We start from the raw sequence: 22,395 nt of genomic DNA on the forward strand, positions 1-22,395 counted from the left end.
GAAACGCAGTTTCTTGGCAGGCCTGATCTGGCTGAAGTAGAACTCCTGCTCTGGGCGTGCTACTTTGGCCTAGAGCTGCCAGGCCCAAAGGGCCGCCTTGTTTCCAAAGGGGCTGAGAGTCCCCAAAGTATCTTGCTTCCAAATCTTTGGGAAGCTAAGAAACAACTGGCTCTGCACTGTGCTCTCACAGCCTACCGGCAACGTGACAGAGAAAGGCCTGTGAGACGCAGTTTCTTGGAAGGCCTGATCTGGCTGAGGTAGAACTTCTGCTCTGGGTGTACTCCATTGGCCTAGGGCTGCCAGGCCCAAAGGGCTGCCTTTATTTCCAAAGTGTGAGAGAGGCCCCAAAGCATCTTGCTTCCTGCTCTCTGGGAAGCTAAAACAACTGGCTCTGCACAGTGCTCTCAAAGCCAACTGGGAACGTCACATACAAAGGCCTGTCAAACGCAGCTTCTTGACAGGCCTTATCTGGCTGAGGTAGAACTTGTGCTCTGGGTGTGCTACTTTGGCCTAGAGCTGCCAGGCACAAAGGCTGCTTTGTTTCCAAAGGGGGAGAGAGGCCCCAAATCATGTTGCTTCCAGCTGTTTTTGAAGCTAAGAAACAACTCGCTCTGCCAGGTACTCTTACAGCCTTCCGGGAACACCTCTTACGAAGGCCTGTGAAAAGCAGTTTCTTGGCAGGCCTGATCTGGCTGAGGTAGAACTTCTGCTCTGGGTGTGCTCCATTGGCCTAGAGCTGAAAGGCCCAAAGGGATGCCTTGTTTGCAAAGGGGCAGAGAGGCCCCAAAGCATCTTGCTTCCAGCTCTTTGGGAAGCTAAGAAACAACTGTGTCTGCCCAGTGCTCTGACAGAGTACCGGCAACATCTCTTACCAAAGCCTTTGAAACGCAGTTTCTTGGCAGGCCTTATCTGGCTGAGGTAGAACTTCTGCTCTGGGTGTGCTCCATTGGCCTAGAGCTGAAAGGCCCAAAGGTCGGCCTTGTTGGCAAAGGGACAGGGAGCCCCCAAAGCATCTTGCTTCCAGCTCTTTGGGAAGCTAAGAAACAACTGGCTCTGCCCAGTGCTCTTACAGCCTGAGAGAAAATCTCTTACCAAGGCCTGTGAAACGCAGTTTGTTGGTGGCCTGAACTGGCCGAAGTAGAACTTCTGCTCTGGGTGTGCTCCACTGGCCTGGAGCTACCTGCCCCAAAGGGCTGCCTTGATTCCAAAGTGAGAGAGTGGCACCAAAGCATCTTGCTTCCAGCTCTTCGGGAAGCTAAGAAACATCTGGCGTTGCCCAGTGCTCTTACAGCCTACCGGGAACATCTCTTACCAAGGCCTGTGAAACGCCGTTTCCTGGCAGGCCTGATTTGGCTGAAGTAGAACTTCTGCTCTGGGTGTGTTCCATTGCCCTAGAGCTGCCAGGCCCAAGGTGCTGCCTTGTTTCCAAAGGGGCAGAGAGGCCCCAAAGCATCTTGCTTCCAGCTCTCTGGGAAGCTAAGAACCAACTCGCTCTGCCCCGTGCTCTTACAGCCTACCGGGAACATGTCTTTGAAAGGCCTGTGAAACGCAGTTTCTTGGCAGGCCTCATCTGGCTGAAGTAGAACTCCGGCTCTGGGTGTGCTCCATTGCCCTAGAGCTGCCAGGCCCCAAGTGCTGCCCTGTTTCCAAGGGGCAGAGAGGCCCAAAGCATCTTGCTTCCCGGTCTTTGCGAAGCTAAGAAACAACTGGCTCTGCCCAGTGCTCTTACACCTACCGGGAACATCTCTTACCAAGGCCTGTCAAACGCTGTTTCTTTGCAGGCCTGATCAGGCTGAAGTAGAACTCCTGCTCTGCGTGTGCTCCATTGGCCTAGAGCTTCCCGACCCAAAAGGCTGCCTTGTTCCCAAACGGGCAGAGGGGTCCCAAGCGTCTTGCTTCCAGCTTTTCAGGAAGGTAAGAAACAACTGGCTCTGCCCAGTGCTCTTACAGCCTACCGGGAACATCTCTTACCAAGGCCTGTGAAACGCAGTTTCTTGGCAGGCCTGATCTGGCTGAAGTAGAACTCCTGCTCTGGGCGTGCTACTTTGGCCTAGAGCTGCCAGGCCCAAAGGGCCGCCTTGTTTCCAAAGGGGCTGAGAGTCCCCAAAGTATCTTGCTTCCAAATCTTTGGGAAGCTAAGAAACAACTGGCTCTGCACAGTGCTCTCACAGCCTACCGGCAACGTGACAGAGAAAGGCCTGTGAGACGCAGTTTCTTGGAAGGCCTGATCTGGCTGAGGTAGAACTTGTGCTCTGGGTGTACTCCATTGGCCTAGGGCTGCCAGGCCCAAAGGGCTGCCTTTATTTCCAAAGTGTGAGAGAGGCCCCAAAGCATCTTGCTTCCTGCTCTCTGGGAAGCTAAAACAACTGGCTCTGCACAGTGCTCTCAAAGCCAACCGGGAACGTCACATACAAAGGCCTGTGAAATGCAGCTTCTTGACTGGCCTTATCTGGCTGAGGTAGAACTTGTGCTCTGGGTGTGCTACTTTGGCCTAGAGCTGCCAGGCACAAAGGCTGCTTTGTTTCCAAAGGGGGAGAGAGGCCCCAAATCATGTTGCTTCCAGCTGTTTTTGAAGCTAAGAAACAACTCGCTCTGCCAGGTACTCTTACAGCCTTCCGGGAACACCTCTTACGAAGGCCTGTGAAAAGCAGTTTCTTGGCAGGCCTGATCTGGCTGAGGTAGAACTTCTGCTCTGGGTGTGCTCCATTGGCCTAGAGCTGAAAGGCCCAAAGGGATGCCTTGTTTGCAAAGGGGCAGAGAGGCCCCAAAGCATCTTGCTTCCAGCTCTTTGGGAAGCTAAGAAACAACTGTCTCTGCCCAGTGCTCTGACAGAGTACCGGCAACATCTCTTACCAAAGCCTTTCAAACGCAGTTTCTTGGCAGGCCTTATCTGGCTGAGGTAGAACTTCTGCTCTGGGTGTGCTCCATTGGCCTAGAGCTGAAAGGCCCAAAGGTCGGCCTTGTTGGCAAAGGGGCAGGGAGCCCCCAAAGCATCTTGCTTCCAGCTCTTTGGGAAGCTAAGAAACAACTGGCTCTGCCCAGTGCTCTTACAGCCTGAGAGAAAATCTCTTACCAAGGCCTGTGTAACGCAGTTTGTTGGTGGCCTGAACTGGCCGAAGTAGAACTTCTGCTCTGGGTGTGCTCCACTGGCCTGGAGCTACCTGCCCCAAAGGGCTGCCTTGATTCCAAAGTGAGAGAGTGGCACCAAAGCATCTTGCTTCCAGCTCTTCGGGAAGCTAAGAAACATCTGGCGTTGCCCAGTGCTCTTACAGCCTACCGGGAACATCTCTTACCAAGGCCTGTCAAACGCTGTTTCTTTGCAGGCCTGATCAGGCTGAAGTAGAACTCCTGCTCTGCGTGTGCTCCATTGGCCTAGAGCTTCCCGACCCAAAAGGCTGCCTTGTTCCCAAACGGGCAGAGGGGTCCCAGGCGTCTTGCTTCCAGCTTTTCAGGAAGGTAAGAAACAACTGGCTCTGCCCAGTGCTCTTACAGCCTACCGGGAACATCTCTTACCAAGGCCTGTGAAACGCAGTTTCTTGGCAGGCCTGATCTGGCTGAAGTAGAACTCCTGCTCTGGGCGTCCTACTTTGGCCTAGAGCTGCCAGGCCCAAAGGGCCGCCTTGTTTCCAAAGGGGCTGAGAGTCCCCAAAGTATCTTGCTTCCAAATCTTTGGGAAGCTAAGAAACAACTGGCTCTGCACAGTGCTCTCACAGCCTACCGGCAACGTGACAGAGAAAGGCCTGTGAGACGCAGTTTCTTGGAAGGCCTGATCTGGCTGAGGTAGAACTTCTGCTCTGGGTGTACTCCATTGGCCTAGGGCTGCCAGGCCCAAAGGGCTGCCTTTATTTCCAAAGTGTGAGAGAGGCCCCAAAGCATCTTGCTTCCTGCTCTCTGGGAAGCTAAAACAACTGGCTCTGCACAGTGCCCTCAAAGCCAACCGGGAACGTCACATACAAAGGCCTGTGAAACGCAGCTTCTTGACAGGCCTTATCTGGCTGAGGTAGAACTTGTGCTCTGGGTGTGCTACTTTGGCCTAGAGCTGCCAGGCACAAAGGCTGCTTTGTTTCCAAAGGGGGAGAGAGGCCCCAAATCATGTTGCTTCCAGCTGTTTTTGAAGCTAAGAAACAACTCGCTCTGCCAGGTACTCTTACAGCCTTCCGGGAACACCTCTTACGAAGGCCTGTGAAAAGCAGTTTCTTGGCAGGCCTGATCTGGCTGAGGTAGAACTTCTGCTCTGGGTGTGCTCCATTGGCCTAGAGCTGAAAGGCCCAAAGGGATGCCTTGTTTGCAAAGGGGCAGAGAGGCCCCAAAGCATCTTGCTTCCAGCTCTTTGGGAAGCTAAGAAACAACTGTCTCTGCCCAGTGCTCTGACAGAGTACCGGCAACATCTCTTACCAAAGCCTTTGAAACGCAGTTTCTTGGCAGGCCTTATCTGGCTGAGGTAGAACTTCTGCTCTGGGTGTGCTCCATTGGCCTAGAGCTGAAAGGCCCAAAGGTCGGCCTTGTTGGCAAAGGGGCAGGGAGCCCCCAAAGCATCTTGCTTCCAGCTCTTTGGGAAGCTAAGAAACAACTGGCTCTGCCCAGTGCTCTTACAGCCTGAGAGAAAATCTCTTACCAAGGCCTGTGAAACGCAGTTTGTTGGTGGCCTGAACTGGCCGAAGTAGAACTTCTGCTCTGGGTGTGCTCCACTGGCCTGGAGCTACCTGGCCCAAAGGGCTGCCTTGATTCCAAAGTGAGAGAATGGCACCAAAGCATCTTGCTTCCAGCTCTTCGGGAAGCTAAGAAACATCTGGCGTTGCCCAGTGCTCTTACAGCCTACCGGGAACATCTCTTACCAAGGCCTGTGAAACGCCGTTTCCTGGCAGGCCTGATTTGGCTGAAGTAGAACTTCTGCTCTGGGTGTGTTCCATTGCCCTAGAGCTGCCAGGCCCAAGGTGCTGCCTTGTTTCCAAAGGGGCAGAGAGGCCCCAAAGCATCTTGCTTCCAGCTCTCTGGGAAGCTAAGAACCAACTCGCTCTGCCCCGTGCTCTTACAGCCTACCGGGAACATGTCTTTGAAAGGCCTGTGAAACGCAGTTTCTTGGCAGGCCTCATCTGGCTGAAGTAGAACTCCGGCTCTGGGTGTGCTCCATTGCCCTAGAGCTGCCAGGCCCCAAGTGCTGCCCTGTTTCCAAGGGGCAGAGAGGCCCAAAGCATCTTGCTTCCCGGTCTTTGCGAAGCTAAGAAACAACTGGCTCTGCCCAGTGCTCTTACACCTACCGGGAACATCTCTTACCAAGGCCTGTCAAACGCTGTTTCTTTGCAGGCCTGATCAGGCTGAAGTAGAACTCCTGCTCTGCGTGTGCTCCATTGGCCTAGAGCTTCCCGACCCAAAAGGCTGCCTTGTTCCCAAACGGGCAGAGGGGTCCCAAGCGTCTTGCTTCCAGCTTTTCAGGAAGGTAAGAAACAACTGGCTCTGCCCAGTGCTCTTACAGCCTACCGGGAACATCTCTTACCAAGGCCTGTGAAATGCAGTTTCTTGGCAGGCCTGATCTGGCTGAAGTAGAACTCCTGCTCTGGGCGTGCTACTTTGGCCTAGAGCTGCCAGGCCCAAAGGGCCGCCTTGTTTCCAAAGGGGCTGAGAGTCCCCAAAGTATCTTGCTTCCAAATCTTTGGGAAGCTAAGAAACAACTGGCTCTGCACAGTGCTCTCACAGCCTACCGGCAATGTGACAGAGAAAGGCCTGTGAGACGCAGTTTCTTGGAAGGCCTGATCTGGCTGAGGTAGAACTTCTGCTCTGGGTGTACTCCATTGGCCTAGGGCTGCCAGGCCCAAAGGGCTGCCTTTATTTCCAAAGTGTGAGAGAGGCCCCAAAGCATCTTGCTTCCTGCTCTCTGGGAAGCTAAAACAACTGGCTCTGCACAGTGCTCTCAAAGCCAACCGGGAACGTCACATACAAAGGCCTGTGAAACGCAGCTTCTTGACAGGCCTTATCTGGCTGAGGTAGAACTTGTGCTCTGGGTGTGCTACTTTGGCCTAGAGCTGCCAGGCACAAAGGCTGCTTTGTTTCCAAAGGGGGAGAGAGGCCCCAAATCATGTTGCTTCCAGCTGTTTTTGAAGCTAAGAAACAACTCGCTCTGCCAGGTACTCTTACAGCCTTCCGGGAACACCTCTTACGAAGGCCTGTGAAAAGCAGTTTCTTGGCAGGCCTGATCTGGCTGAGGTAGAACTTCTGCTCTGGGTGTGCTCCATTGCCCTAGAGCTGAAAGGCCCAAAGGGATGCCTTGTTTGCAAAGGGGCAGAGAGGCCCCAAAGCATCTTGCTTCCAGCTCATTGGGAAGCTAAGAAACAACTGTCTCTGCCCAGTGCTCTGACAGAGTACCGGCAACATCTCTTACCAAAGCCTTTGAAACGCAGTTTCTTGGCAGGCCTTATCTGGCTGAGGTAGAACTTCTGCTCTGGGTGTGCTCCATTGGCCTAGAGCTGAAAGGCCCAAAGGTCGGCCTTGTTGGCAAAGGGGCAGGGAGCCCCCAAAGCATCTTGCTTCCAGCTCTTCGGGAAGCTAAGAAACAACTGGCTCTGCCCAGTGCTCTTACAGCCTGAGAGAAAATCTCTTACCAAGGCCTGTGAAACGCACTTTGTTGGTGGCCTGATCTAGCTGAAGTAGAACTTCTGCTCTGGGTGTGCTCCATTGGCCTAGAGCTGCCTGGCCCAAAGGGCCGCCTTGTTTGCAAAGGGGCAGAGAGGCCCCAAAGCATCTTGCTTCCAGCTCTTCGGGAAGCTAAGTAACATCTGGCGTTGCCCAGTGCTGTTACAGCCTACCGGGAACATCTCTTACCAAGGCCTGTGAAACGCAGTTTGTTGGTGGCCTGAACTGGCCGAAGTAGAACTTCTGCTCTGGGTGTGCTCCACTGGCCTGGAGCTACCTGCCCCAAAGGGCTGCCTTGATTCCAAAGTGAGAGAGTGGCACCAAAGCATCTTGCTTCCAGCTCTTCGGGAAGCTAAGAAACATCTGGCGTTGCCCAGTGCTCTTACAGCCTACCGGGAACATCTCTTACCAAGGCCTGTGAAACGCCGTTTCCTGGCAGGCCTGATTTGGCTGAAGTAGAACTTCTGCTCTGGGTGTGCTCCATTGCCCTAGAGCTGCCAGGCCCAAGGTGCTGCCTTGTTTCCAAAGGGGCAGAGAGGCCCCAAAGCATCTTGCTTCCAGCTCTCTGGGAAGCTAAGAACCAACTCGCTCTGCCCCGTGCTCTTACAGCCTACCGGGAACATGTCTTTGAAAGGCCTGTGAAACGCAGTTTCTTGGCAGGCCTCATCTGGCTGAAGTAGAACTCCGGCTCTGGGTGTGCTCCATTGCCCTAGAGCTGCCAGGCCCCAAGTGCTGCCCTGTTTCCAAGGGGCAGAGAGGCCCAAAGCATCTTGCTTCCCGGTCTTTGCGAAGCTAAGAAACAACTGGCTCTGCCCAGTGCTCTTACACCTACCGGGAACATCTCTTACCAAGGCCTGTCAAACGCTGTTTCTTTGCAGGCCTGATCAGGCTGAAGTAGAACTCCTGCTCTGCGTGTGCTCCATTGGCCTAGAGCTTCCCGACCCAAAAGGCTGCCTTGTTCGCAAACGGGCAGAGGGGTCCCAAGCGTCTTGCTTCCAGCTTTTCAGGAAGGTAAGAAACAACTGGCTCTGCCCAGTGCTCTTACAGCCTACCGGGAACATCTCTTACCAAGGCCTGTGAAACGCAGTTTCTTGGCAGGCCTGATCTGGCTGAAGTAGAACTCCTGCTCTGGGCGTGCTACTTTGGCCTAGAGCTGCCAGGCCCAAAGGGCCGCCTTGTTTCCAAAGGGGCTGAGAGTCCCCAAAGTATCTTGCTTCCAAATCTTTGGGAAGCTAAGAAACAACTGGCTCTGCACAGTGCTCTCACAGCCTACCGGCAACGTCACAGAGAAAGGCCTGTGAGACGCAGTTTCTTGGAAGGCCTGATCTGGCTGAGGTAGAACTTCTGCTCTGGGTGTACTCCATTGGCCTAGGGCTGCCAGGCCCAAAGGGCTGCCTTTATTTCCAAAGTGTGAGAGAGGCCCCAAAGCATCTTGCTTCCTGCTCTCTGGGAAGCTAAAACAACTGGCTCTGCACAGTGCTCTCAAAGCCAACCGGGAACGTCACATACAAAGGCCTGTGAAACGCAGCTTCTTGACAGGCCTTATCTGGCTGAGGTAGAACTTGTGCTCTGGGTGTGCTACTTTGGCCTAGAGCTGCCAGGCACAAAGGCTGCTTTGTTTCCAAAGGGGGAGAGAGGCCCCAAATCATGTTGCTTCCAGCTGTTTTTGAAGCTAAGAAACAACTCGCTCTGCCAGGTACTCTTACAGCCTTCCGGGAACACCTCTTACGAAGGCCTGTGAAAAGCAGTTTCTTGGCAGGCCTGATCTGGCTGAGGTAGAACTTCTGCTCTGGGTGTGCTCCATTGCCCTAGAGCTGAAAGGCCCAAAGGGATGCCTTGTTTGCAAAGGGGCAGAGAGGCCCCAAAGCATCTTGCTTCCAGCTCATTGGGAAGCTAAGAAACAACTGTCTCTGCCTAGTGCTCTGACAGAGTACCGGCAACATCTCTTACCAAAGCCTTTGAAACGCAGTTTCTTGGCAGGCCTTATCTGGCTGATGTAGAACTTCTGCTCTGGGTGTGCTCCATTGGCCTAGAGCTGAAAGGCCCAAAGGTCGGCCTTGTTGGCAAAGGGGCAGGGAGCCCCCAAAGCATCTTGCTTCCAGCTCTTCGGGAAGCTAAGAAACAACTGGCTCTGCCCAGTGCTCTTACAGCCTGAGAGAAAATCTCTTACCAAGGCCTGTGAAACGCACTTTGTAGGTGGCCTGATCTAGCTGAAGTAGAACTTCTGCTCTGGGTGTGCTCCATTGGCCTAGAGCTGCCTGGCCCAATGGGCCGCCTTGTTTGCAAAGGGGCAGAGAGGCCCCAAAGCATCTTGCTTCCAGCCCTTCGGGACGCTAAGAAACATCTGGCGTTGCCCAGTGCTCTTACAGCCTACCGGGAACATCTCTTACCAAGGCCTGTGAAACGCAGTTTGTTGGTGGCCTGAACTGGCCGAAGTAGAACTTCTGCTCTGGGTGTGCTCCACTGGCCTGGAGCTACCTGCCCCAAAGGGCTGCCTTGATTCCAAAGTGAGAGAGTGGCCCCAAAGCATCTTGCTTCCAGCTCTTCGGGAAGCTAAGAAACATCTGGCGTTGCCCAGTGCTCTTACAGCCTACCGGGAACATCTCTTACCAAGGCCTGTGAAACGCCGTTTCCTGGCAGGCCTGATTTGGCTGAAGTAGAACTTCTGCTCTGGGTGTGCTCCATTGCCCTAGAGCTGCCAGGCCCAAGGTGCTGCCTTGTTTCCAAAGGGGCAGAGAGGCCCCAAAGCATCTTGCTTCCAGCTCTCTGGGAAGCTAAGAACCAACTCGCTCTGCCCCGTGCTCTTACAGCCTACCGGGAACATGTCTTTGAAAGGCCTGTGAAACGCAGTTTCTTGGCAGGCCTCATCTGGCTGAAGTAGAACTCCGGCTCTGGGTGTGCTCCATTGCCCTAGAGCTGCCAGGCCCCAAGTGCTGCCCTGTTTCCAAGGGGCAGAGAGGCCCAAAGCATCTTGCTTCCCGGTCTTTGCGAAGCTAAGAAACAACTGGCTCTGCCCCGTGCTCTTACACCTACCGGGAACATCTCTTACCAAGGCCTGTCAAACGCTGTTTCTTTGCAGGCCTGATCAGGCTGAAGTAGAACTCCTGCTCTGCGTGTGCTCCATTGGCCTAGAGCTTCCCGACCCAAAAGGCTGCCTTGTTCCCAAACGGGCAGAGGGGTCCCAAGCGTCTTGCTTCCAGCTTTTCAGGAAGGTAAGAAACAACTGGCTCTGCCCAGTGCTCTTACAGCCTACCGGGAACATCTCTTACCATGGCCTGTGAAACGCAGTTTCTTGGCAGGCCTGATCTGGCTGAAGTAGAACTCCTGCTCTGGGCGTGCTACTTTGGCCTAGAGCTGCCAGGCCCAAAGGGCCGCCTTGTTTCCAAAGGGGCTGAGAGTCCCCAAAGTATCTTGCTTCCAAATCTTTGGGAAGCTAAGAAACAACTGGCTCTGCACAGTGCTCTCACAGCCTACCAGCAACGTGACAGAGAAAGGCCTGTGAGACGCAGTTTCTTGGAAGGCCTGATCTGGCTGAGGTAGAACTTGTGCTCTGGGTGTACTCCATTGGCCTAGGGCTGCCAGGCCCAAAGGGCTGCCTTTATTTCCAAAGTGTGAGAGAGGCCCCAAAGCATCTTGCTTCCTGCTCTCTGGGAAGCTAAAACAACTGGCTCTGCACAGTGCTCTCAAAGCCAACCGGGAACGTCACATACAAAGGCCTGTGAAACGCAGCTTCTTGACAGGCCTTATCTGGCTGAGGTAGAACTTGTGCTCTGGGTGTGCTACTTTGGCCTAGAGCTGCCAGGCACAAAGGCTGCTTTGTTTCCAAAGGGGGAGAGAGGCCCCAAATCATGTTGCTTCCAGCTGTTTTTGAAGCTAAGAAACAACTCGCTCTGCCAGGTACTCTTACAGCCTTCCGGGAACACCTCTTACGAAGGCCTGTGAAAAGCAGTTTCTTGGCAGGCCTGATCTGGCTGAGGTAGAACTTCTGCTCTGGGTGTGCTCCATTGCCCTAGAGCTGAAAGGCCCAAAGGGATGCCTTGTTTGCAAAGGGGCAGAGAGGCCCCAAAGCATCTTGCTTCCAGCTCTTTGGGAAGCTAAGAAACAACTGTCTCTGCCCAGTGCTCTGACAGAGTACCGGCAACATCTCTTACCAAAGCCTTTGAAACGCAGTTTCTTGGCAGGCCTTATCTGGCTGAGGTAGAACTTCTGCTTTGGGTGTGCTCCATTGGCCTAGAGCTGAAAGGCCCAAAGGTCGGCCTTGTTGGCAAAGGGGCAGGGAGCCCCCAAAGCATCTTGCTTCCAGCTCTTCGGGAAGCTAAGAAACAACTGGCTCTGCCCAGTGCTCTTACAGCCTGAGAGAAAATCTCTTACCAAGGCCTGTGCAACGCACTTTGTAGGTGGCCTGATCTAGCTGAAGTAGAACTTCTGCTCTGGGTGTGCTCCATTGGCCTAGAGCTGCCTGGCCCAAAGGGCCGCCTTGTTTGCAAAGGGGCAGAGAGGCCCCAAAGCATCTTGCTTCCAGCTCTTCGGGACGCTAAGAAACATCTGGCGTTGCCCAGTGCTCTTACAGCCTACCGGGAACATCTCTTACCAAGGCCTGTGAAACGCAGTTTGTTGGTGGCCTGAACTGGCCGAAGTAGAACTTCTGCTCTGGGTGTGCTCCACTGGCCTGGAGCTACCTGCCCCAAAGGGCTGCCTTGATTCCAAAGTGAGAGAGTGGCCCCAAAGCATCTTGCTTCCAGCTCTTCGGGAAGCTAAGAAACATCTGGCGTTGCCCAGTGCTCTTACAGCCTACCGGGAACATCTCTTACCAAGGCCTGTGAAACGCCGTTTCCTGGCAGGCCTGATTTGGCTGAAGTAGAACTTCTGCTCTGGGTGAGCTCCATTGCCCTAGAGCTGCCAGGCCCAAGGTGCTGCCTTGTTTCCAAAGGGGCAGAGAGGCCCCAAAGCATCTTGCTTCCAGCTCTCTGGGAAGCTAAGAACCAACTCGCTCTGCCCCGTGCTCTTACAGCCTACCGGGAACATGTCTTTGAAAGGCCTGTGAAACGCAGTTTCTTGGCAGGCCTCATCTGGCTGAAGTAGAACTCCGGCTCTGGGTGTGCTCCATTGCCCTAGAGCTGCCAGGCCCCAAGTGCTGCCCTGTTTCCAAGGGGCAGAGAGGCCCAAAGCATCTTGCTTCCCGGTCTTTGCGAAGCTAAGAAACAACTGGCTCTGCCCCGTGCTCTTACACCTACCGGGAACATCTCTTACCAAGGCCTGTCAAACGCTGTTTCTTTGCAGGCCTGATCAGGCTGAAGTAGAACTCCTGCTCTGCGTGTGCTCCATTGGCCTAGAGCTTCCCGACCCAAAAGGCTGCCTTGTTCCCAAACGGGCAGAGGGGTCCCAAGCGTCTTGCTTCCAGCTTTTCAGGAAGGTAAGAAACAACTGGCTCTGCCCAGTGCTCTTACAGCCTACCGGGAACATCTCTTACCATGGCCTGTGAAACGCAGTTTCTTGGCAGGCCTGATCTGGCTGAAGTAGAACTCCTGCTCTGGGCGTGCTACTTTGGCCTAGAGCTGCCAGGCCCAAAGGGCCGCCTTGTTTCCAAAGGGGCTGAGAGTCCCCAAAGTATCTTGCTTCCAAATCTTTGGGAAGCTAAGAAACAACTGGCTCTGCACAGTGCTCTCACAGCCTACCGGCAACGTGACAGAGAAAGGCCTGTGAGACGCAGTTTCTTGGAAGGCCTGATCTGGCTGAGGTAGAACTTCTGCTCTGGGTGTACTCCATTGGCCTAGGGCTGCCAGGCCCAAAGGGCTGCCTTTATTTCCAAAGTGTGAGAGAGGCCCCAAAGCATCTTGCTTCCTGCTCTCTGGGAAGCTAAAACAACTGGCTCTGCACAGTGCTCTCAAAGCCAACCGGGAACGTCACATACAAAGGCCTGTGAAACGCAGCTTCTTGACAGGCCTTATCTGGCTGAGGTAGAACTTGTGCTCTGGGTGTGCTACTTTGGCCTAGAGCTGCCAGGCACAAAGGCTGCTTTGTTTCCAAAGGGGGAGAGAGGCCCCAAATCATGTTGCTTCCAGCTGTTTTTGAAGCTAAGAAACAACTCGCTCTGCCAGGTACTCTTACAGCCTTCCGGGAACACCTCTTACGAAGGCCTGTGAAAAGCAGTTTCTTGGCAGGCCTGATCTGGCTGAGGTAGAACTTCTGCTCTGGGTGTGCTCCATTGCCCTAGAGCTGAAAGGCCCAAAGGGATGCCTTGTTTGCAAAGGGGCAGAGAGGCCCCAAAGCATCTTGCTTCCAGCTCTTTGGGAAGCTAAGAAACAACTGTCTCTGCCCAGTGCTCTGACAGAGTACCGGCAACATCTCTTACCAAAGCCTTTGAAACGCAGTTTCTTGGCAGGCCTTATCTGGCTGAGGTAGAACTTCTGCTCTGGGTGTGCTCCATTGGCCTAGAGCTGAAAGGCCCAAAGGTCGGCCTTGTTGGCAAAGGGGCAGGGAGCCCCCAAAGCATCTTGCTTCCAGCTCTTCGGGAAGCTAAGAAACAACTGGCTCTGCCCAGTGCTCTTACAGCCTGAGAGAAAATCTCTTACCAAGGCCTGTGCAACGCACTTTGTAGGTGGCCTGATCTAGCTGAAGTAGAACTTCTGCTCTGGGTGTGCTCCATTGGCCTAGAGCTGCCTGGCCCAAAGGGCCGCCTTGTTTGCAAAGGGGCAGAGAGGCCCCAAAGCATCTTGCTTCCAGCTCTTCGGGAAGCTAAGAAACATCTGGCGTTGCCCAGTGCTCTTACAGCCTACCGGGAACATCTCTTACCAAGGCCTATGAAACGCAGTTTGTTGGTGGCCTGAACTGGGCGAAGTAGAACTTCTGCTCTGGGTGTGCTCCACTGGCCTTTAGCTACCTGCCCCAAAGGGCTGCCTTGATTCCAAAGTGAGAGAGTGGCCCCAAAGCATCTTGCTTCCAGCTCTTCGGGAAGCTAAGAAACATCTGGCGTTGCCCAGTGCTCTTACAGCCTACCGGGAACATCTCTTACCAAGGCCTGTGAAACGCCGTTTCCTGGCAGGCCTGATTTGGCTGAAGTAGAACTTCTGCTCTGGGTGAGCTCCATTGCCCTAGAGCTGCCAGGCCCAAGGTGCTGCCTTGTTTCCAAAGGGGCAGAGAGGCCCCAAAGCATCTTGCTTCCAGCTCTCTGGGAAGCTAAGAACCAACTCGCTCTGCCCCGTGCTCTTACAGCCTACCGGGAACATGTCTTTGAAAGGCCTGTGAAACGCAGTTTCTTGGCAGGCCTCATCTGGCTGAAGTAGAACTCCGGCTCTGGGTGTGCTCCATTGCCCTAGAGCTGCCAGGCCCCAAGTGCTGCCCTGTTTCCAAGGGGCAGAGAGGCCCAAAGCATCTTGCTTCCCGGTCTTTGCGAAGCTAAGAAACAACTGGCTCTGCCCAGTGCTCTTACACCTACCGGGAACATCTCTTACCAAGGCCTGTCAAACGCTGTTTCTTTGCAGGCCTGATCAGGCTGAAGTAGAACTCCTGCTCTGCGTGTGCTCCATTGGCCTAGAGCTTCCCGACCCAAAAGGCTGCCTTGTTCCCAAACGGGCAGAGGGGTCCCAAGCGTCTTGCTTCCAGCTTTTCAGGAAGGTAAGAAACAACTGGCTCTGCCCAGTGCTCTTACAGCCTACCGGGAACATCTCTTACCAAGGCCTGTGAAACGCAGTTTCTTGGCAGGCCTGATCTGGCTGAAGTAGAACTCCTGCTCTGGGCGTGCTACTTTGGCCTAGAGCTGCCAGGCCCAAAGGGCCGCCTTGTTTCCAAAGGGGCTGAGAGTCCCCAAAGTATCTTGCTTCCAAATCTTTGGGAAGCTAAGAAACAACTGGCTCTGCACAGTGCTCTCACAGCCTACCGGCAACGTGACAGAGAAAGGCCTGTGAGACGCAGTTTCTTGGAAGGCCTGATCTGGCTGAGGTAGAACTTGTGCTCTGGGTGTACTCCATTGGCCTAGGGCTGCCAGGCCCAAAGGACTGCCTTTATTTCCAAAGTGTGAGAGAGGCCCCAAAGCATCTTGCTTCCTGCTCTCTGGGAAGCTAAAACAACTGGCTCTGCACAGTGCTCTCAAAGCCAACCGGGAACGTCACATACAAAGGCCTGTGAAACGCAGCTTCTTGACAGGCCTTATCTGGCTGAGGTAGAACTTGTGCTCTGGGTGTGCTACTTTGGCCTAGAGCTGCCAGGCACAAAGGCTGCTTTGTTTCCAAAGGGGGAGAGAGGCCCCAAATCATGTTGCTTCCAGCTGTTTTTGAAGCTAAGAAACAACTCGCTCTGCCAGGTACTCTTACAGCCTTCTGGGAACACCTCTTACGAAGGCCTGTGAAAAGCAGTTTCTTGGCAGGCCTGATCTGGCTGAGGTAGAACTTCTGCTCTGGGTGTGCTCCATTGCCCTAGAGCTGAAAGGCCCAAAGGGCCGCCTTGTTTGCAAAGGGGCAGAGAGGCCCCAAAGCATCTTGCTTCCAGCTCATTGGGAAGCTAAGAAACAACTGTCTCTGCCCAGTGCTCTGACAGAGTACCGGGAACATCTCTTACCAAAGCCTTTGAAACGCAGTTTCTTGGCAGGCCTTATCTGGCTGAGGTAGAACTTCTGCTCTGGGTGTGCTCCATTGGCCTAGAGCTGAAAGGCCCAAAGGTCGGCCTTGTTGGCAAAGGGGCAGGGAGCCCCCAAAGCATCTTGCTTCCAGCTCTTCGGGAAGCTAAGAAACAACTGGCTCTGCCCAGTGCTCTTACAGCCTGAGAGAAAATCTCTTACCAAGGCCTGTGAAACGCACTTTGTTGGTGGCCTGATCTAGCTGAAGTAGAACTTCTGCTCTGGGTGTGCTCCATTGGCCTAGAGCTGCCTGGCCCAAAGGGCCGCCTTGTTTGCAAAGGGGCAGAGAGGCCCCAAAGCATCTTGCTTCCAGCTCTTCGGGAAGCTAAGAAACATCTGGCGTTGCCCAGTGCTCTTACAGCCTACCGGGAACATCTCTTACCAAGGCCTGTGAAACGCAGTTTGTTGGTGGCCTGAACTGGCCGAAGTAGAACTTCTGCTCTGGGTGTGCTCCACTGGCCTGGAGCTACCTGCCCCAAAGGGCTGCCTTGATTCCAAAGTGAGAGAGTGGCCCCAAAGCATCTTGCTTCCAGCTCTTCGGGAAGCTAAGAAACATCTGGCGTTGCCCAGTGCTCTTACAGCCTACCGGGAACATCTCTTACCAAGGCCTGTGAAACGCCGTTTCCTGGCAGGCCTGATTTGGCTGAAGTAGAACTTCTGCTCTGGGTGTGCTCCATTGCCCTAGAGCTGCCAGGCCCAAGGTGCTGCCTTGTTTCCAAAGGGGCAGAGAGGCCCCAAAGCATCTTGCTTCCAGCTCTCTGGGAAGCTAAGAACCAACTCGCTCTGCCCCGTGCTCTTACAGCCTACCGGGAACATGTCTTTGAAAGGCCTGTGACACGCAGTTTCTTGGCAGGCCTCATCTGGCTGAAGTAGAACTCCGGCTCTGGGTGTGCTCCATTGCCCTAGAGCTGCCAGGCCCAAAGTGCTGCCCTGTTTCCAAGGGGCAGAGAGGCCCAAAGCATCTTGCTTCCCGGTCTTTGCGAAGCTAAGAAACAACTGGCTCTGCCCAGTGCTCTTACACCTACCGGGAACATCTCTTACCAAGGCCTGTCAAACGCTGTTTCTTTGCAGGCCTGATCAGGCTGAAGTAGAACTCCTGCTCTGCGTGTGCTCCATTGGCCTAGAGCTTCCCGACCCAAAAGGCTGCCTTGTTCCCAAACGGGCAGAGGGGTCCCAAGCATCTTGCTTCCAGCTTTTCAGGAAGGTAAGAAACAACTGGCTCTGCCCAGTGCTCTTACAGCCTACCGGGAACATCTCTTACCAAGGCCTGTGAAACGCAGTTTCCTGGCAGGCCTGATCTGGCTGAAGTAGAACTTCTGCTCTGGGTGTGCTCCATTGCCCTAGAGCTGCCAGGCCCAAAGGGCTGCCTTGTTTCCAAAGACGGAGAGTGGACCCAAAGCATCTTGCTCCCAGCTCTTCGGGAAGCTAAGAAACAGCTGGCTCTGCCCAGTGCTCTTACAGCCTAAGAGAACATCTCTTTGAAAGGCCTGTGAAACGCAGTTTCTTGGCAGGCCTGACCTGGCTGAAGTAGAACTTCTGTTCTGGTTGTGCTACATAGGCCTAGAGCTACCAGGACCTAAGGGCTGCCTTGTTTCCAAAGGGGGAGAGAGGCCCCAAAGCATCTTGCCTCCAGCACTTTGGGAAGCTAAAAAACAACTGGTTCTGCCCAGTGCTCTCACAGCCTACCGTGAACATCTCTTACCAAGGGCTGTGAAACGCAGTTTCTGGGCAGGACTGATCTGCCTGAAGTAGAACTTCTGCTGTGGGTGTGCTCCATTGGCCTAGAGCTGCCAGGCCCAAAAGGCTGCCTTGTGTCCAAAGGGAGAGAGAGGCCCCAAGGCATCTTGCTTCCAGCTCTGTGGGAAGCTAAAGCAACTGGCTCTCCACAGTGCTCTCACAGCCTACCGGGAACATCTCTTACCAAGGCCTGTGAAACGCAGTTTCTTGGCAGGCCTGATCTGGCTGAAGTAGAACTCCTGCTCTGGGCGTGCTACTTTGGCCTAGAGCTGCCAGGCCCAAAGGGCCGCCTTGTTTCCAAAGGGGCTGAGAGTCCCCAAAGCATCTTGCTTCCAAATCTTTGGGAAGCTAAGAAACAACTGGCTCTGCACAGTGCTCTCACAGCCTACCGGCAACGTGACAGAGAAAGGCCTGTGAGACGCAGTTTCTTGGAAGGCCTGATCTGGCTGAGGTAGAACTTGTGCTCTGGGTGTACTCCATTGGCCTAGGGCTGCCAGGCCCAAAGGGTTGCCTTTATTTCCAAAGTGTGAGAGAGGCCCCAAAGCATCTTGCTTCCTGCTCTCTGGGAAGCTAAAACAACTGGCTCTGCACAGTGCTCTCAAAGCCAACCGGGAACGTCACATACAAAGGCCTGTGAAACGCAGCTTCTTGACAGGCCTTATCTGGCTGAGGTAGAACTTGTGCTCTGGGTGTGCTACTTTGGCCTAGAGCTGCCAGGCACAAAGGCTGCTTTGTTTCCAAAGGGGGAGAGAGGCCCCAAATCATGTTGCTTCCAGCTGTTTTTGAAGCTAAGAAACAACTCGCTCTGCCAGGTACTCTTACAGCCTTCCGGGAACACCTCTTACGAAGGCCTGTGAAAAGCAGTTTCTTGGCAGGCCTGATCTGGCTGAGGTAGAACTTCTGCTCTGGGTGTGCTCCATTGCCCTAGAGCTGAAAGGCCCAAAGGGCTGCCTTGTTTCCAAAGGGGGAGAGAGGCCCCAAAGCATCTTGCTTCCACCTCTTGGGAAGCTAAGAAACAACTGGCTGTGCCCAGTGCTCTTATAGCCTAAGAGAACATCTCTTATCAAGGCCTGTGAAACGCACTGTCTAGGCAGGCCTGATCTGGAAGAAGTAGAACTTCGGCTCTGGTTGTGCTCCATTGCCCTAGAGCTGCCAGACCCAACGTGCTGCCTTGTTTCCAAAGGGGCAGAGAGGCCCCAAAGCGTCTTGCTTCCAGCTGTTTGGGAAACAAGGAAACAACTGGCTCTGCACCGTGCTCTCACAGCCTACCGGGAACGTCACATACAAAGGCCTCTGAAACGCAGTTCCTTGGCAGGCCTGATCTGGCTGAAGTAGGACTTCTGCTCTGGGTGTGCTCCATTGGCCTAGAGCTGAAAGGCCCAAAGGTCGCCCTTGTTGGCAAAGGGGCAGGGAGCCCCCAAAGCATCTTGCTTCCAGCTCTTTGGGAAGCTAAGAAACAAATGGCTCTGCCCAGTGCTCTAACAGAGTACCGGGAACATCTCTTACCAAAGCCTTTGAAACGCAGTTTCTTGGCAGGCCTTATCTGGCTGAGGTAGAACTTCTGCTCTGGGTGTGCTCCATTGGCCTAGAGCTGCCTGGCCCAAAGGTCGGCCTTGTTTGCAAAGGGGATGAGAGGCCCCAAAGCATCTTGCTTCCAGCTCTTCGGGAAGCTAAGAAACATCTGGCGTTGCCCAGTGCTCTTACAGCCTACCGGGAACATCTCTTACCAAGGCCTGTGAAACGCAGTTTGTTGGTGGCCTGAACTGGCCGAAGTAGAACTTCTGCTCTGGGTGTGCTCCATTGGCCTAGAGCTGCCAGGCCCAAGGTGCTGCCTTGTTTCCAAAGGGGCAGAGAGGCCCCAAAGCATCTTGCTTCCAGCTCTCTGGGAAGCTAAGAACCAACTCGCTCTGCCCCGTGCTCTTACAGCCTACCGGGAACATGTCTTTGAAAGGCCTGTGAAACACAGTTTCTTGGCAGGCCTCATCTCGCTGAAGTAGAACTCCGGCTCTGGGTGTGCTCCATTGCCCTAGAGCTGCCAGGCCCAAAGTGCTGCCCTGTTTCCAAGGGGCAGAGAGGCCCAAAGCATCTTGCTTCCCGGTCTTTGCGAAGCTAAGAAACAACTGGCTCTGCCCAGTGCTCTTACACCTACCGGGAACATCTGTTACCAAGGCCTGTCAAACGCTGTTTCTTTGCAGGCCTGATCAGGCTGAAGTAGAACTCCTGCTCTGCGTGTGCTCCATTGGCCTAGAGCTTCCCGACCCAAAAGGCTGCCTTGTTCCCAAACGGGCAGAGGGGTCCCAAGCATCTTGCTTCCAGCTTTTCAGGAAGGTAAGAAACAACTGGCTCTGCCCAGTGCTCTTACAGCCTACCGGGAACATCTCTTACCAAGGCCTGTGAAACGCAGTTTCCTGGCAGGCCTGATCTGGCTGAAGTAGAACTTCTGCTCTGGGTGTGCTCCATTGCCCTAGAGCTGCCAGGCCCAAAGGGCTGCCTTGTTTCCAAAGACGGAGAGTGGACCCAAAGCATCTTGCTCCCAGCTCTTCGGGAAGCTAAGAAACAGCTGGCTCTGCCCAGTGCTCTTACAGCCTAAGAGAACATCTCTTTGAAAGGCCTGTGAAACGCAGTTTCTTGGCAGGCCTGACCTGGCTGAAGAAGAACTTCTGTTCTGGTTGTGCTACATAGGCCTAGAGCTACCAGGACCTAAGGGCTGCCTTGTTTCCAAAGGGGGAGAGAGGCCCCAAAGCATCTTGCCTCCAGCACTTTGGGAAGCTAAAAAACAACTGGTTCTGCCCAGTGCTCTCACAGCCTACCGTGAACATCTCTTACCAAGGGCTGTGAAACGCAGTTTCTGGGCAGGACTGATCTGCCTGAAGTAGAACTTCTGCTGTGGGTGTGCTCCATTGGCCTAGAGCTGCCAGGCCCAAAAGGCTGCCTTGTGTCCAAAGGGAGAGAGAGGCCCCAAGGCATCTTGCTTCCAGCTCTGTGGGAAGCTAAAGCAACTGGCTCTCCACAGTGCTCTCACAGCCTACCGGGAACATCTCTTACCAAGGCCTGTGAAACGCAGTTTCTTGGCAGGCCTGATCTGGCTGAAGTAGAACTCCTGCTCTGGGCGTGCTACTTTGGCCTAGAGCTGCCAGGCCCAAAGGGCCGCCTTGTTTCCAAAGGGGCTGAGAGTCCCCAAAGCATCTTGCTTCCAAATCTTTGGGAAGCTAAGAAACAACTGGCTCTGCACAGTGCTCTCACAGCCTACCGGCAACGTGACAGAGAAAGGCCTGTGAGACGCAGTTTCTTGGAAGGCCTGATCTGGCTGAGGTAGAACTTGTGCTCTGGGTGTACTCCATTGGCCTAGGGCTGCCAGGCCCAAAGGGTTGCCTTTATTTCCAAAGTGTGAGAGAGGCCCCAAAGCATCTTGCTTCCTGCTCTCTGGGAAGCTAAAACAACTGGCTCTGCACAGTGCTCTCAAAGCCAACCGGGAACGTCACATACAAAGGCCTGTGAAACGCAGCTTCTTGACAGGCCTTATCTGGCTGAGGTAGAACTTGTGCTCTGGGTGTGCTACTTTGGCCTAGAGCTGCCAGGCACAAAGGCTGCTTTGTTTCCAAAGGGGGAGAGAGGCCCCAAATCATGTTGCTTCCAGCTGTTTTTGAAGCTAAGAAACAACTCGCTCTGCCAGGTACTCTTACAGCCTTCCGGGAACACCTCTTACGAAGGCCTGTGAAAAGCAGTTTCTTGGCAGGCCTGATCTGGCTGAGGTAGAACTTCTGCTCTGGGTGTGCTCCATTGCCCTAGAGCTGAAAGGCCCAAAGGGCTGCCTTGTTTCCAAAGGGGGAGAGAGGCCCCAAAGCATCTTGCTTCCACCTCTTGGGAAGCTAAGAAACAACTGGCTGTGCCCAGTGCTCTTATAGCCTAAGAGAACATCTCTTATCAAGGCCTGTGAAACGCACTGTCTAGGCAGGCCTGATCTGGAAGAAGTAGAACTTCGGCTCTGGTTGTGCTCCATTGCCCTAGAGCTGCCAGACCCAACGTGCTGCCTTGTTTCCAAAGGGGCAGAGAGGCCCCAAAGCGTCTTGCTTCCAGCTGTTTGGGAAACAAGGAAACAACTGGCTCTGCACCGTGCTCTCACAGCCTACCGGGAACGTCACATACAAAGGCCTCTGAAACGCAGTTCCTTGGCAGGCCTGATCTGGCTGAAGTAGGACTTCTGCTCTGGGTGTGCTCCATTGGCCTAGAGCTGAAAGGCCCAAAGGTCGCCCTTGTTGGCAAAGGGGCAGGGAGCCCCCAAAGCATCTTGCTTCCAGCTCTTTGGGAAGCTAAGAAACAAATGGCTCTGCCCAGTGCTCTAACAGAGTACCGGGAACATCTCTTACCAAAGCCTTTGAAACGCAGTTTCTTGGCAGGCCTTATCTGGCTGAGGTAGAACTTCTGCTCTGGGTGTGCTCCATTGGCCTAGAGCTGCCTGGCCCAAAGGTCGGCCTTGTTTGCAAAGGGGATGAGAGGCCCCAAAGCATCTTGCTTCCAGCTCTTCGGGAAGCTAAGAAACATCTGGCGTTGCCCAGTGCTCTTACAGCCTACCGGGAACATCTCTTACCAAGGCCTGTGAAACGCAGTTTGTTGGTGGCCTGAACTGGCCGAAGTAGAGCTTCTGCTCGGGGTGTGCTCCATTGGCCTAGAGCTGCCTGGCCCATAGGGCCGCCTTGTTTGCAAAGGGGATGAGAGGCCCCAAAGCATCTTGCTTCCAGCTCTTCGGGAAGCTAAGAAACATCTGGCGTTGCCCAGTGCTCTTACAGCCTACCGGGAACATCTCTTACCAAGGCCTGTGAAACGCAGTTTCTTGGTGGCCTGAACTGGCCGAAGTAGAACTTCTGCTCTGGGTGTGCTCCACTGGGCTAGAGCTACCTGCCCCAAAGGGCTGCCTTGAGTCCAAAGTGAGAGAGTGGCACCAAAGCTTCTTGCTTCCAGCTCTTCGGGAAGCTGAGAAACATCTGGCGTTGCCCAGTGCTCTTACAGCCTACCGGGAACATCTCTTACCAAGGCCTGTGAAACACAGTTTGTTGGTGGCCTGAACTGGCCGAAGTAGAACTTCTGCTCTGGGTGTGCTCCATTGGCCTAGAGCTGCCAGGCCCAAGGTGCTGCCTTGTTTCCAAAGGGGCAGAGAGGCCCCAAAGCATCTTGCTTCCAGCTCTCTGGGAAGCTAAGAACCAACTCGCTCTGCCCCGTGCTCTTACAGCCTACCGGGAACATGTCTTTGAAAGGCCTGTGAAACACAGTTTCTTGGCAGGCCTCATCTCGCTGAAGTAGAACTCCGGCTCTGGGTGTGCTCCATTGCCCTAGAGCTGCCAGGCCCAAAGTGCTGCCCTGTTTCCAAGGGGCAGAGAGGCCCAAAGCATCTTGCTTCCCGGTCTTTGCGAAGCTAAGAAACA

This window comes from Equus asinus, unplaced genomic scaffold (assembly GCF_041296235.1).
Source record: "Equus asinus isolate D_3611 breed Donkey unplaced genomic scaffold, EquAss-T2T_v2 contig_816, whole genome shotgun sequence".
In the NCBI taxonomy this organism is placed as follows: domain Eukaryota; kingdom Metazoa; phylum Chordata; class Mammalia; order Perissodactyla; family Equidae; genus Equus; species Equus asinus.